Genomic DNA, 14,038 nt, shown 5'->3' with positions numbered 1-14,038 from the left:
ACCATCTCATCATCTGCCACCCCCTTTTCCTTTTGCCTGCAGTCTTTACCAGCATCAGAGTCTTTTCCAGTGAGTCAGCTCTTTGAATCAGGTGCCTAAAGTATTGGAGCTTCAACATTAGTCCTTCTAATGAATATTCAGGGTTGATTTCCTTGAGGATTTGTTGCAGGAAGGGGGAGACCCCTTCCAGGGCCCGAAACTGGGCTCTTGTCTAACACTCAGAAATGAATTGTCTGAGGATACACATGTGCTGACAAAGCAAGAGATTTTATTGGGAAAGGGCACCTGGGCGAACTGCTCTGCCGCATGGCTTGCCGTCTTGGGTTTTATGGTGATGGGGTTAGTTTCCGGGTTGTCCTTAGCTAATCATTCTGACTCAGGGTCCTTCCTGGTGGTGCACGCCTTGTTCAGCCAAGATGGATGCCAGAGAGAAGGATTCTGGGAGGTGGTCAGACAGGTGGTGTCTCCTTGTGACTTTTCCTGAACTCTTCTGGTTGGTGGAGGCTTATTAGTTCCCTGTTCCGTACCAGGACCTCCTGTCATAAAACAACTCATGGAGATAATTACTATGGTGCCTGGCCAGGAAGGGAGGTTTCAATCGGTGTGCTTCCCCTAACAGATTGACTGGTTTGCTCTCCTTGCTGTTCAAGACCCTCTCAAGAGCTCTTGAGTGAGTGGGGATTGACATTAATGAAAAGAGGAAGTATACGAGAAGGAACCAGGTGACAGAGAACATGATGGGCTTTATTTCAGGCCCTGCTGAGTTTGAGATGCCTGAAAGACATCTTGTTGGATCTGAGCAGGAGGTAGGCAGAGATCTGGGTCTGAAACTCTGAAGAGAGATGGAGGTTGAAGAGTTGGCGGCTCTTCCTTGGTTGTTACTGCCATAGATGTAGAAGGGATAAGCCAGGGAAGAGAAAAGAGAGAGAAATGCCTGTGCTTCTTCAGCTACCCTGTTCCTCCAGGAGGGAGGAGAGAGCTCAAGGATGAAGGCTGAGAACTGATGGTCGGAGAGCTGGGAAGTTCTATCCACCAGCAATGTAGGGTCTCATTGGACACATATAACAGCTTAAAATCAGTTCTGTATATAATTAAGGACCAAAAAAAGCATGACGGCATCTGTATATGCTGTCAAAGTGGAGTGAGGTAAAAGGGTATGTGAGCTCTTAAGAGGGCTTTGTGGAAGAGACGAAAAGATTATAGCTGCATAGAGCTTGACTTTCTCAAGGGTGTTTGTGAACCCTCCGCATTGATGATGGGAGTTGGAAGAGAGCTGCTTCTCTCAGTTGCCAGGTCACAGCTGTCCCTGCTTGCACAAGCGGCAGGGTGTTCCCATCAGCCTCACTATCATCTCCCATCACAGGTCATGGAGACAAACCGAGTACCTACTGGCTTTCATAATTCCCTGTGAACTATTTCTGACTGGGGGATGGGAAAAAGAGACGGAAACTTGAGTGCTTTCTGTGTTTGCAAGTCATTCATGAATTTTGGCAAGTGGTAGCCTTTCACTCTGTGGCTTCGATAATATGAAGCCCGATAGCCTTAGGACTGACCAACGGGAAATTGTAAATAAAATTAAAATTCCGCCGGCTTTTTCAAAATATAGTTGACGCTTGAACAATGTGGGTTTGAACCATGTGGGTCCACTTATGTGAGCTTTTTTTGATACATATAGTACTTATGTTTATGATCAGAGGTTGGTTGAATCTGTGGATGCAAAATCCATGGATATGAGGGCCAACTTGGGACTTGAGTGTACATGGATTTTGGTGTCTATGGTGAGTCCTCAAACTGGTCTCCTGCAGATGCCAAGGGACAACTGTATGTATAATATAAAGTTTATGTAATATAAATTTGGGCTAAATTTATAAAATTTTAATGGAAAAGTGTTAGCCATTTTTCAGTGTATAGTTCTGTGGTATAAGGTATGTTCTTATTGTTATGTAAACCCCGTTCTTCTCCAGAACATCTTTAATCTTGCAAAACTGAAACTGCCCATTAAACAGTAACTGCCCATTCTCCCCTCTCCACTGTCCCTGGACCACCATTTTGCCTTCTGTCTGTGTGGATTTGACTTCTCTCGGTGTCTCATTTAATATCTGTCTTCTTGTGATTGGTCTGTTTCACTGAGCATAATGTCCTCCTGGTTCATCTCTGTTGTAGTATATGTCAGAGTTTCCAAACTTTTTAAAGCTCAATGCTATTCTGTTCTATGTATGTAACACGTTTTGTTTTTCTGTTCATTCATCAGTGAACACTTGGGCTGCTTTCACCTTTTAGGCGTTGCTGCTATGAATGTGACTGTACAAATAGCCCTTTGTGTCCTGCTTCCGATTCTTTGGGGTATGTACCCAGAAGTGTCCATAGGCTTTTGTGGTATTGTGGATTCTTTTCTCTGTTGGAGAATCACTTCTGAGTTCCTTGTCCTTCTGATACTTCATTTGTGACTCTTCTGCTTTGGCTCACGGGAGCGTGTGTGTCCTCATGATGGACTTTGTTACCAACTGGACAGCCATCACTGAGCTCATGCCTGTTGTTTTTGTCCAGCCAGCTCTGTCCTAGAGTTTGAATCTGAAAGATCTCTGTTCAGTCTCAGTATTTCCACTGATGTGCCCTGACTTTGGCAAGTTCCCTTGTCTCTTGGGGCCTCTTTCTCCACATCCCCACCAATGAGAAAGTACAACTAAGTAATAGATGGGGCACCTCCCAGGTAATATAAGGGGAGGGCATCGTGGTCTTCTAAGCCCAGGAACCATGGCAGGTGAGATGGAAGCAGAGCTCCGGATTCTTCTTTTTTTAATGCCTTTTTATTTCTTTAACAGACATCGGAAGTTGATTGTTTTATTTCATTTGGCCATGCTTTGAGGCTTGAGGGATCTTAGATCCCCAATCAGAGATTGAACTCGGGTCCTCAGCAGTGGACCTAACCTCTGGCCCACCAGAGATTTCCTGAGCCCCAGACTCTTTAACATGGACAGTTTGACCAGAAACTCATCTGCCCTGAAATCTTGGATGGCTGGATGTTTCTGATGGCTCTGTACTTGCTGCATTCTAGTACATGCTTCATGGCTCATTTTATGAGTAAATGTAGTAGCATTTCCGCATAAAGCAAAATTGCGTGGTATATCATCCATACTTGTTGAGAAAATAGGACAAAAGAAAGGTGGAATGACTGGTTCTGCCATAGATTTTTGGCACATGTCATAAACTAATACTGAAGAGAATACTCTATAAGCAAATTTTACCTTTTGTTAAGACTGTGGCTTGGTCACGGGCCAAGAAAATTTTAACATCCTTTTTTCCCCCCACTTCTTTAAAAAATTTTTTTAAACAACCGATTTTATTCTTCTGAGCTAAACTACTTTCCTTGAACAGGGAAGGTAAGTCCCAGGTGGTCACCTGCATGATCAACTCTCTGGCCTCTGGACTGCATGTGAAAATTCAGACTGGCCCTGGATTCCCTGTTTGGGTTTGGAGACTTGGCACTAATCCTCCTGTCAGTTTTCTGTGCCCCACCAGTGAAACATCATGTATACATCCGTGACTTTTTATCTTACTTTTCTTTTTCTCACCTGTAAAAGGCAGATGGCTTATTTTTTTTTCTCCCATGGATGTGGTATTAAGGTGTTCGGATGACTGTAACCTGATTTGGAGTGTGTGCAGAAATATATAGCATTTTCTTTCTAGGAGACATTTTAACCATCTTATTATAAAAAACAACAAAACCAAGCAACACATAGAAAACCAGACTTTCTGGGACAGTCAGTCATCATTTTTTTAAATATATGAAACACTTAAAAAACAATTTTGAAGAATGAAGAACTTCCTCCCATGGTGTTTGGGACAAGCTATGACAGTCCGGTGTTCCTTGTTGGGGGGATCCGTAGTGATTAAACTCTAAAAAGAATATATAGATTAAAAACAAATTGTCCTAAAAAAAACAACAACAACAACAAATTGTCCTAAAACCCAGGAGTCCCCAGACACATGACCGGATGGTGGTGATTGCAACAAACAGACAACATTTGCTCTTTTATTCCTGACAAGTGTGGCTTCTGAAGAATGGTTGACATTTTAGTAGCATTATTCCCATTTAAACAGTTTGTGAAGTCTCATACCTGCCATGATGATTGTAGGGTTTTAAAGACCTCTGTCTTTGGTTGATGGATCATGAAAGACTCTTTTTTCCTCTAGTTGCAGAATTTAAGGTGAATTTTACACATAGTGGAAGTCCTGATTTATGTATGGAAACCTGGTTTCTTTTCATTCTGTTTCCTTAGAGAGTAAAATCCAATCATTTCTATAAAATTCAGTCTCTAGGGCTGGCTGATAATCTCTGGTTTTGCTGGTAGTGTCCTGCGGTAGAAAACAGAAGTACTGTTGGATTAGGAAAATTGTAGCCTGGAGGTCATGATGGGAAAATTATTTAAAGTTTTGATTTTTATTCCCATTTGGATACGATAAGAACTAGCCCTTTGATAGAAAATGCAAAGTAAACTTGTAGACACAGGGAGGAAGGAAGAGAGTGAAAGTCGCTCAGTCATGTCTGATTCTTTGCGACCCCATGGACTATACAGTCCATGGAGTTCTCTAGGCCAGAATACTGGAGTGGGTAGCCTTTCCCTTCTCCAGGGGATCTTCCCAACCCAGGGATCAAACCCAGGTCTCCTGCATTGCAGGCAGGTTCTTTACCAGCTGAGCCATAAGGGAAGCCCATGCAAAGTAGACTTGTAGACACAGGGAGGGAAGGAGAAGGTGGGAAGAATTGAGAGAGTAACACTGAAACATATGCATCACCATGTGTAAAATTAGAGAGCTGGTGGAATTTTTCTGTTGCAGGGAGCTTACATCTGATGCTCTGTGACAACTTAGAGGGGTGGGAGGTGGAATGGAGGTTCACAAGGGAGGGGACATGCATATACCTATAGCTGATTCATGTCAATATATGGCAAAAAACCAACACAATATTGTAAAACGCTTATTCTCCAATTAAAAATAAACAATTTTTAAAAAAGAAAGAAAATGCAAAGTAAATAGTTTGTTGTGAACCCTTAGGTGACTGAGGGGAAAGCTTCTTGACCCCTTATGCTGGCTTCACATTTGGGGAGCACGTGAAGTACACATCTCAGTATATTTCTGGTTGTCTTTGGCCTGAAATTGTACACCCTTCTCAGTGGGCGGTGGTGGTGTGTGTCGAACGAAGCCATTTCAACTCCATCACCAAGGTGTGCTTCCTTTGCTGGTGAAAGAACTGATCCACAGACAGCTCCAGGAGGAAGGTGTGGGTAACCTCCGCCAGGGTTGGATGCCCCCGTGGTCCCAGAAAACCAAAGCCTGGTTCCACGATGCTGGAAGGGCAGGGGTTGGTTTGTCCTGTTGCAAACAGTTTAGCAGGATGCACTCATAAATGAAAAATGATCTGAGTGCTGTGGGTGGGGCCATCGCACTCAGGAGGTGAAGCTGAGAGGAGGAGGGAGGAGAGAGAGACACAGCAAGAGAGAGCTCACACTCCTGAGCTCCGGAGAGTATGGGGACTTGGCAGGAAGTTGGAGCTCGCACTGGCAGGGTTCACATGTTCGTTGATAGTTAATAACCCAGGACTTTAAAGAACTGAATGGAAAAGGGAAATGAAGCGAACCACACTTTGGAGTCTGTCCTGTGTCAACGGCTGTGAAAGACAGCAGAGAACGCTCACCCAGTCAGCTCCTGAAGCAGGTAGGAGGCGAGTGAGACCTGAGCAGCCAGGAGAGTCTCATTTTCTCCCTGCACACAACTTACACGTCTTCCAAGGTTTCTTTGTTGTTGTTGTTTTTAAGTGTATGAGAAATGAGAAGATAATATTGACCTAAGAAACAGACTTAGAGCCTGAATGATGCCCAAGCCAGAGATTTCCTCAGTTACTAGTTTGATGACCAAGTGACAGCTATATTGTAGGTGTTGCCTTAAAAAAATTCGCCTCCCTAAATCATATAACATTTAAGTTAAAAGTGATTTAAAAATTGACAGAGAATCAACGAGCTACAGACACTGTTTTAGAACAAATACTTTGAAGATAGCCAACCAGAAACTGATTTGCCGGCTTGAAGGTTGCTGTGTTTTCATATTTCAGCGCTCATAAGGTGCTTGCTAGTTTTTACTAGCTTTTGTAAGAAAGGAGGTGGATGTATAACAGCTGTGAAATGTCCAGAAATTGACTGGGGTCCAGAGCGAAGCCTGAATGCACTAATGTTTTCTCCATTAAGGCGGGCTGCCTCTGCTTCTCAGTCAAGGAATTGGAAAGAATGGTGAGAGTAAAGTGTGGATCCTGAATATTTGTCTGGGGGCGGCAGTGGTCGGGGCGGGGGGGGGGGGGGGGGGGGATGGTGATGTGATGGGAAGAGGGGTAGAAATTGTCACCATGCCGTCTTCATACTCGGGAGCAGAAAATAAACAGGGAGGGCCAAGCGTGGCAGTCACACTCCAGGATAATTTAAGGACTGTTTTGTGGCTCCCGCGGTTGTAGCTGAATCTCAGAGCATCCTTTCCATCGTTGGGGCTTGTGATAAGGAAGCAGAACAGAAAAAAAAAGACCATCGCAAGCCTGGGCTTCTGAACTGTTTCCAGGCTTTGCTTCTGGTTGGCGCCTGGATAATTGCACCTAGATTTCCCCCACACTAAAGTGGTCAGAGTGCCATGAAATTGAGCTGGGGTAGGTTGGAAGTGGCATGTGTGGTCAGCATGACAGGAGTGTCAGAATCAGGCAGAGAACTGTATTCCAGCCGAATAAGTTCCGCACCCTCGGAATTTTTGAGAATGCCCTGCTAGCCGCAGGGGTGTGTCTGGGAAGGCAGATGTGAGAGCTGCTTTGGTAACTGCTCACTGGCTGACTGTTGTCTTCAAGCTGTGGTGGCCAAGCCCTGTGGCTTTGCATTTTAGGCCTGGAGGGCTGGGAGATGGCTGTGCTTAGTCAAGGCAAGCCCAAACCTTATCTCTGACTTTTCAGCCTTCCACAGCTAGACCTATTTATGGGTGGGGGAGCAGCACTCCTGTGGTCTTTAGGACACCTCTCCACCCCCACCCACTCTTGCTACCATCTACCTTTGCATGAGTCCCCCTGGTCCCCCGTCCTTCACACCAGTCTGTCCCAGGTGCTATTTGCAGGGAATTAAGGCAAGTCAGGCAGGCAGACAGACTTCTTCCTAGGGTCTGTTCTGGAAGCAGTCACACACTGTGACCTGTGGGCCAAATCCAGCCTTCCCCAGCCTGTTTTTGAATGGCTCCAGAGCTAAGAATGTGGTTTCCGTTTTCAAGGAAAAAGAAGATAAAAAATACAGGACAAGAGATAAAAAATACAGGACTGAGACAGATGTGGCCTTCAAAACCTAAAATACGGATCGTTGACTATTGTTGTTCGGTTGCTCAGTCATGTCCAGCTCTTTGCGACCCCATGGACTGCAGCACGCCAGGCTTCCCTGTCCTTCACCATCTTCTACAGCTTGCTTGAGTCTGTGATGCCATCCAACCATTTCATCCTCTGTTGTCCCCTTCTCCTCCTGCCCTCAATCTTTCCCAGCATCAGGGTCTTTTCCAATGAGGGAGATGTTTGCCAACCTCAATTGACATCGCTCAGAAGCAGCGTGACCAGTGGGTTGATCAGCTCATTACATCTTTGGCAGTTCAGATGAGCTGTTCATTTTGGAAACTAATTTTACTGTCTCAGTCTGTGTTAGATGGTATGACTACCTCCAAAAGGGGAGATTCAGGAGCCAGGAAGTTGAGGATTTTCTGCAGGATCCAAACATTAGGAAAGAAATGTCAGGCAAACTATGTCTACAGTTGAATTTTCACCCTCTCCCCTCATTGGGGAACCCACTGGTGTAGGTACCCATGAGTAGTAGATACCACACACGCGTAGGTATCACATGGGCAGACATGCCACTGAAAGAATCTGAGGGGGGAACAGAACTCTGCTATCTCACTCAGAAATGATTGATTTCCTTTCCCCCCTTTTGCAGATTTGATTGCTGGGCCAGACAGGTACAATCTGAGTTGTTTGGTGTTGTCACTTTGGGGGAAAGAAAAAGATGTTTTCTGTAAAATAAATAAATGAATATCATGTTTTCTCACATTTAGAAGTGTTTCCTTATTGGCTATAAGAGCGCTTACTTTCGGCCAACTATGCTGACCCCTGAACATGCGATTCTCATTGACCCAGCATGGGATTTCACTATTAATGTCATTTCTAATAAGAGGAAAATCTAGTGACCTTGTTCATGTTTTAACTTGTGTCAAAACTGCAGGCCTGGATGTGTAGCTTACCTTTGTAAGTAGCTTACTGTGGATTGCAGAAACAAAGGAAAGTTTTTTCACAAGAATGTTGTAGTTTAAGAAGAAAAACACTGGTATAATTTTTTTTTTCCTCCAAGACATTGCAGTCATCTAGCCTCCTGTATTTGGAAAGTGGATGCTGTCAGTAGAGAAGAATGGGGGTAGGGCCAAGTTTGACAGAATGAAAACAAGTGAGGAAGGATGAAAATGTGTACATATGGTGCCCATGGGAGTTGGCACCTAGAAAACAAGATGGCGGCAGTACACTTGATAAGTCAGGTTGTCATAGCTGGCGAGGGTGGGTCCTTTAACCGACCACGTGAGCCAGGCTGCACCTTTGTCTGTATTTAGAAAGGGGGTTGGCTCTGAATTTAGAGATTAAGCAACCTGCCATTCCTGTATGCACCAGAATTTCAGACACAGTCAGAAATCTGATTTGCGTAACTGCTGAAACTCAACTGGAAGCCAACCAAATGGAGGCCTGGGCTCCCCAAGTGAAGGGCAGTTAATCAGGAATCACAACACATGAGGGAATTGATCACACTGACCCTTGACAGCGTGGTCTGTGTGACCGGACTCAGTGGAGGTGAAGGGTCAGCTTTGGTTTCTCAGAAGGCGTCTGCGTGAGTAAGTGGTATGCAGCTCAGAGGCCTAGAGCTGCCTGGTCACTAGAGGCAGTGAGAGGGACCTTTTCACTTCCGAGCCCAGCAGCAAGCTGGCCCCTCAAGAGACAAAGTCTAATCAGGAGCTGAAGTGTAGCACAAGCTATGAGCAGCCCTTAGTTAGCCCCCTCTTTTATAGCGTGTTGGGAGGACAAAGTGCTTTGGCTCAACCTTGGCCCATTCACCGCTCTCTTTGGTTCTCTGGACAGAGCCAGAGTCTGACCTCTGCTCATAAGCTTTTTCCTGATGGTGAACAGAATAAAAGACCAAGCTAGATGTGTACATAGGTTGCAAAAGTGTATAGACCTAAAGGGGAGGAACAGCTGAGCAAATAGAAGTTATGATTCTGAGATAGAGAACTAATGATCATGTCAGTGGCGGGAGTCAATTTCACATCTCAGTGGCTGTCAGAGATCACTTTGTGTTCACATACAAGTTAAGAGGGCTTCCCTGGTGGCTCAGTGGTAAAGAATCTACCTCTAGTGCAAGAGTTCCAGGTTTGATCCCTGGATCGGAAAGAGCCCCTGGAGTAGGAAAGGGCAACCCACTGCAGTATTCTTGCCTGAGACATCTCATGGACAGAGGAGCCTGGAGGGCTACAATCCATGGAGTCACAAAAAACCAGACACAACTTAGTGACTAAACAACACGTTAAGAACTCCTTAAGAATTTCTGTAGGCAAGGCACCCTCTCAGTTCCAAACTTGATTTCTATACATTTCCTGCAGTGAAGTCTAGGAAGTGTAGCATAAAATCTCTTTCACCCTGAAGGTCCCAACAGCTTCTCTGCCTTTTCTCCATGGCCGGTGAACAACAAAGCAAAGTTCCGCCTCCACTGACGTGGCATGTGCCCTGTTTAGCAAAGGAGCAGGCTTGAGTGTGCCTCTCCCCGTGGGCATGTCTGACCCAGGGCCCTCGATTTGTTCCACCCAGGTGTGCATGGGTGTGCAGCCACACCATGGCTCTATAGATGGCCTCAAGTGGGGCAGGGCCTGGGCTGTCTCAGTCCAGATATGAGGTCCCTGTGCAGTGAGTCAGGCCCCATCAGTGATCCTGGATGCTATATCCTCCCCGTTTTTTAATCTCTTTCTGAAGAAGCAATGGTGGTGGTTTAGTCGTGTCGGACTAGTCATGTTGGACCCTTGTGACTCCATGGACTGTAGCCCACCCGGCTCTTCTGTCCATGGGATTTTCCAGGCAAGCATACTGGGGTGGGTTGCCATTTCCTTCTCCAGAAGAAGCAATTCAGCTCTGTTTTACATGTACCAGAAGAACTCTGCAGTTAGAAGGATCCAAAGTAACTCCTTTGGTAAAAGAGCTCACCCCCTGGTTTAGATTTTTGGTAGTTTTGAGGTTTGGGACCTATCATGCAGTCTTAATACAAGACACTCTTGGACCGTCTTCTTTGCTTTTCTAGCTTCCACACTGTTTTTCTTCCCAAATTTAAAGATGAAAACCATGTTAGAAATTGACAGAATAGGGCAAGTCTAAGGAAAGGCGAGAGTGGCCCTTGGGAATAAGTTTGGTGAAAAGCGCCCCCCCTGCCGCCCGGTTTCAGTGAGACTCCTCCAACCAGTAAGTGCAGGTTACCCCCTGAATGGTAGATAGATGGCCTCCTGTTTTATACAGTTTATTACATCAACCCTTCCCCTTTTAACAAAAACTTAAACATTCTTACCAGCTGTCCTCCCTTCCCCTACCAAAAAAAAAAAAAAAAAAATATATATATATATATATATTTAGTAGTACTTATATATATATATATATATATATATTTAGTAGTACTAATATATATATATATATATATTTAGTAGTACTAATATATATTTAGTAGTACTAATATATATATATAGTAGTCCTGCAAGGAACAATTTAGAATCCTACCCAAAGCAGAACATGAATGGAAGCACCCATGCCAGGGGGAAAGGGGAAGGAATTCACAGGTGCCACACTTGACCTTATAAATGGCATGAATCTCAGGATTTATCATGTTGCTCTGGATGGTGCAGCAACCCTTTCCTCTTGCCTTCTGCTCCCATATCTGCCCCTTTAGCAAAAGAATCCTATTTTCTCCTGCTGACCGGTTAGTTCTATCAGCAAGAGGAAGGTCTGTCTTCCAAGGAATCCCACCTTGGACTTGCCAGATTCCGTCACCTTCAGCTTGCAACACTTTGACTGAAGTTCTCAGACGGCTGCCTGTGGGGTAGAGGGTTGACTGTTGGCAGGAAGCTGCTGGCTTTGAAAAGTATCACAGGTATTTTATTGTAGCAGATGCAAGACGGTTTTGGCAAGGGAGCAGTAAAGACCTGGAGGGGGAAACAGAAAATTACTTCTGAGCACTGCAGGGAAGAAGGTGGCAGAAATGAAGGATGCAGTTTGGGTTTGTAAAGCTGAGTCTTTTGCACAATCCTTTTTACAGGCTCGAACTTGCTTGACTTCAGTTTCTCCCTCGAGTGAGTCAAAGAAGGTTAAAAGAGAATGGAAACCTGAAACTGAGACACGGACCCGGGGACCTCTCAATGCGTGAGGGTTTTGCTGGGGTCCTGGTGGCCTGACCAAATTTTGTGTGGTAGAGATCTTGCCGTTTGCAAAATGCTGAGGCCTTAGATGTTCTGTGTCTATGGCTAATTAGACATTCTTAATGAGTTTCTTATGGTAACAACAATTTAACACCTCATCTTAAAAGTGAGTGGAGTCACTTCAAACTCTCACTGGGAGAAACATGAGTCATTTCTGTGGCTTAATTAATTACATTTGTTGTCATTGGGATTTCAGAATGGAGAGAGGATCTATTATCAGTTTTAATCTTTTTTAACTATGAGTTCATCTACTCCAGCAGCAGCCTCCAGGTTACTCCGAAACCTAAGCAGTCTCAGAGCTGAGATATCGAACCTTTCTAAGCCACATGACAGTGAATAATACAGTACTGATTTTTTAAAATCAATTTTATTCTGATGTGATTTACTATGACAGACTCTCACTATCCACAGATTGCCCCTCTAATCTGTGAGGTTTCCTCTGCTTCTGGACTATTTTCTTTTCTTCCATTACTTTAGATTATGAGCTCCTGAATCACGATGGGTGGAAAACTAGATAAGGATGATGCAACTTACTCATAATGGGACATTCAAAATGCAAGGTTTAGTCATCTTTTTTCAGGTGAGCAAACCTGATATTGTTTAGTCACTCAGTCGTGCCCAACTCTTTGTGACCCCATGGAGCCTAGCTCACCAGGCTCCTCTGTCCATGGGGTTTCCCAGGCAAGAATACTGGAGTAGGTTGCCATTTCCTTTGCCAGGAGATCTTCCTGACCTGGGGATCAAACTCACGTCTCCTGCTTGGCAGGCAGATTCTTTACCACCAGGGAAGCCCTGAGCAAACCTATTGAAGAAAGGCTAAGTATGAGTGACTGTGTGTGTGTGAAGGGTTGCAAGTCAGAGTTAGAAGTTAATTCATAGTGATCACATGAATCTGGAAACACAGCTGTTTCTGAGCATAAATCTTTATGTAAGACTGTGTCTCAAATGTGTAGGTCTGTCTTCTTTTTTGTAAGCATTGTGGTTCAGACACACTGACATGAGCTGTTTTTGTTAGAGAAATGCCTCGTTGTGTAGTAACAGCTTTTCTGTGAGAGTTCAAACTGAGTGTCAAATGATCTCCCCAAGGCTGCTGCATTAGGTCCCGTTTTGCTTTCACGGCATTTTGGTTAGCGTGAGGGGAAAATAGCCCATGGAGCGGTGTGGCCAACTTAGATGCACAATTTCGAAATTCAGAGACAAATCGATGTTGGCTTTTTCTGAAAGTGGATCTTATTTTGAGAACCACAGTTGACATGGCTGTGGGAAGTGTTGCTTATTCTTGGCAAGAAAACCCTCCTGGAAAGGTGCTCGTGATCCAGAAGACAGGGAGCTGCCCCGGGCTCCCTGGCAGAGCAGGGGAAATGTTTCAGAACTCAGTGTCTGTAATCTATATTAAATCCACATTTGTATGGAAGTATCTACGCAGATGAAGAAGGCAGCTTCCTACAAAATGGGATTATTTTAGTGGCTCTGTGTAATGGTATTCACAGTGGAGCCCGGCATGTCTCTTTCAGAAATATTTAGATCCCAACTTAAGGGATTTGATCAGAAGTACTTATTACACATCGAAGTGTTTAGCTCTGCGATGGGAACTTGTGGGGAAGCCAGCTCACAGAAGCCAGGAAGGCAAATGCAGTAGCTATACGAGAAGGAAGTGATTGACCTGCTTGTGCTCCAGCGAAGATCAGACAAACAGAATCAGAGACATGGGGCATCTCTCCCTATACTGCTTTTGTGTAAGGTCCTCTCCTCAATAACCTAGATTCTATTAATAGATTTCGGGGGGAGTAGGGACAGTAAGCCTGGAAGGGAAGAAAGTTAAATGTTTGTTGTCACTAAACACTAGTTCAGATGTAGTGTTTTCCTTCAATAAAGGATGCAGACAACAAAGCACAGTAGTATTTGCAGTCCTCATGTCTTTGTCACTAGTAGAAATGGTACACACTATTTGTGGGTGGGTATCTTTTGATATCAAACACTCACTACTCCTTTGAAAATCGGTTAATTAATTTGTTAATAGATATCCCTAACGTGCTAATAAAAAAGCACATGGGTTTGATAGTGTACATTTTAAAATATTTAGGGTGTTGTATTTCAACATAATTGGCTTTCTTTGTAATCCTAGGTATTTTATGTATTTAAAAATATCATTTTGAGACTTCACCAGACAGAGGCCCATGGTACAAAAATATTTTTAAAAAAGAAAGGAAGCAAGAAAAGGAAAAAAGCTGTCTTAAAGTAACCATTTGATCTTTATTTAGATCTTCATTTACCAGGAAAAAAATAACCCAGGACTGTAGAGCATGTTCTAACCTATGAATCACCTGGGATCTTGATAAAATGAAGATTTTTATGCAGTAGGTCTGGGCTTCCCCGGTAGCTCAGCAGTAAAGAATCCACCTGAAATTCAGGAGATGTGGGTTTGATCCCTGGGTCTCAAAGATCCCCTGGAGAAGGGCATGGCAACCCACTCCAGTATTCTTGCCTGGAG

At 44.2% G+C, this 14,038-nt stretch overlaps 1 protein-coding gene across 7 annotated transcripts in view; it reads left to right on the top strand.

Annotated features, from left to right (window-relative positions):
* Nucleotides 1-14,038, top strand: part of PDZD2 (PDZ domain containing 2) — a 255,476-nt gene that overhangs the window by 103,729 nt on the left and 137,709 nt on the right. Inside the window, exon 1 of one of the 7 annotated variants that reach the window (XM_043887465.1) lies at nucleotides 5,267-5,715. The exons of the other annotated variants lie outside the window; for them this stretch is intronic. The gene's annotated coding sequence lies outside the window, so the exon portion shown is untranslated. Of the gene's footprint in view, nucleotides 1-5,266; nucleotides 5,716-14,038 lie in introns of those variants that run through there. 7 annotated transcript variants of the gene reach the window in all.

This window comes from Cervus elaphus, chromosome 25, assembly GCF_910594005.1.
Source record: "Cervus elaphus chromosome 25, mCerEla1.1, whole genome shotgun sequence".
NCBI classification, from domain to species: Eukaryota; Metazoa; Chordata; class Mammalia; order Artiodactyla; family Cervidae; genus Cervus; species Cervus elaphus.
This window is presented reverse-complemented; position numbering and strand designations above follow the sequence as displayed.